This window comes from Portunus trituberculatus, chromosome 21 (genome assembly GCF_017591435.1).
Source record: "Portunus trituberculatus isolate SZX2019 chromosome 21, ASM1759143v1, whole genome shotgun sequence".
NCBI classification, from domain to species: domain Eukaryota; kingdom Metazoa; phylum Arthropoda; class Malacostraca; order Decapoda; family Portunidae; genus Portunus; species Portunus trituberculatus.
In genome coordinates this window covers 4,809,375-4,811,382 of record NC_059275.1, presented here as the reverse complement: position 1 = coordinate 4,811,382, position 2,008 = coordinate 4,809,375, and positions in this window count along the sequence as shown.

The window sequence follows — 2,008 nt, the reverse complement described above, 5'->3', positions numbered from 1 at the left end:
GAAAGGGGACGAGTATGGAGTGAAAGGAAAGTGAAACCACAAGAGGACAAATTGAGAGGGGAAGGAAAGGAAAAAAAGAGTGTATATGGTAAAGCCCAAAAAGAATGATGCGTAAGTGATGAGGGGAGAGGAAAGGAAAATAAGGGAGACCTGAAGGATGGAGGGAAATGGAAATACGTGCAGGGAAAGTGGAGGAAATTAAATACGACGAACAGAGAATAAGAGAGGAAAGGGATCATATGTATCAGACAGAGAGAGAGAGAGAGAGAGAGAGAGAGAGAGAGAGAGAGAGAGAGAGAGAGAGAGAGAATTCTAGCGTATTGATGTCGGATTTGGAAAGAATTTGAAAATTAGTTTGGGAATGGATTATGTGTGTGTGTGTGTGTGTGTGTGTGTGTGTGTGTGTGTGTGTGTGTGTGTACTTGCGTGGATGTTTCAGTCTATATATTATTCAAATTGTACTATGACGACTACACACACACACACACACACACACACACACACACACACACACACACACACACACACACACACACACACACACACACACGGGTGGCATCCACATAATGGGTTTATTCGAGTCAAGACAGGTCTAATTACTTCAGGCACGCACTGGCTTAAGCAAATAGTTGGTTGTAATAGTTATGGACATTATCATTATTATTATCATCATTATCATTATTACTTTTGTTGTTGTTGTTGTGGTGGTGGTGGTGGTAGTAATAATAGTAGTAGTAGTAGTGGTGGTGGTGGTGGTGTTGTTGTGGTGGTAGTAGTAGTAGTAGTAGTGGTGTAGTAGTAGTAGTAGTAGTAGTAGTAGTAGTATTGTTATTCTCGTTGTTCTTGCTTTTTTATCTTTGTTTTTCTCTTTATTATTTTTTTTTTTTTTCATGTTTTTATACTGTCATTATTTTTCCTCTTCTTTCTTCTCCTCATCATCATCATCATCATCATCATCATCGTCACCACTACCACCACCACCACCACCACCACCATCACTACTCAGAACCAAAACAAAAGAAAGACGTAAACTCAATATCTCGCATTTTTATATATTTTTCCCCCTCTCCCCGTAACATAAAAGCCTGACAGGTCTGAATTATCTTACGTGGAATTTTCTCCCTGGCTTTTATTCCGCGGGTTTCTTATACACAGCACACAAGTTAATGCGTCAACAAACTTTACTCTTTAATTCTATTCCGTGAAGTTTAACATACAAGACTCAAGGTTTTCAAACGTAATTGCAATATATTTTTTTTCCTAATTTTTTTTTCTTATTGGAGTGAAGTCTATTGTTAAAAAAAAAAAAAAGTCTCTTACACACATTAGTAAGATTATTCTAGCCTGTATTATGCAAAGAAATTGATAAAGAAATTTCAATATAACACTGCTTCGAAGGGGGAGTGTTAGGACATGGCAGAAATTAAATTGATTATAACTTTTTTCAACTCCCCATAACTTTTTTTGAGGGGAGAGACGGATGAGTTAAGTTGAGCGTCTTTCTTGCCCATCTTACTCTTTTTATTTTTCATGTTTTTTTTCCCTTGAACTTATCTCCTTGACACGCTAAACACAACAAAAAATAGAATGTTGTCAATAATAGTCAGCATCGATCACATGAGAGAGGGAAACATGTTCAGACAAGTGTAGGCATCAGAGGTCACTACACATCGGTGAGTCTGGAAAATATGGTACTATTATGAGGGGCAGTAGAGTAACACGACGCTCTTCCATTGGCTTCACTCTAGTCCGTCAGTCTTAAGTCCTCTGATCAAGAAAGAATATATTAATTAGGAGAGTGTCAGTAGATAAGAGAAAAGACCCAGTGGAAGTAGTGAGTGCCGAGTAACATGACGCTCTTCCACTGCCTTCACTCAAAACCTTCAGTGTTCTATCCTCTGATCTGGCCAGAATATATCAATTAGAAGACTTTCAGTGGATAAGAGAAAAGACTGAAGGAAAACAAAAACCCAGTGGAAGTAGTGAGTGCCGAGTAACATGACGTCTT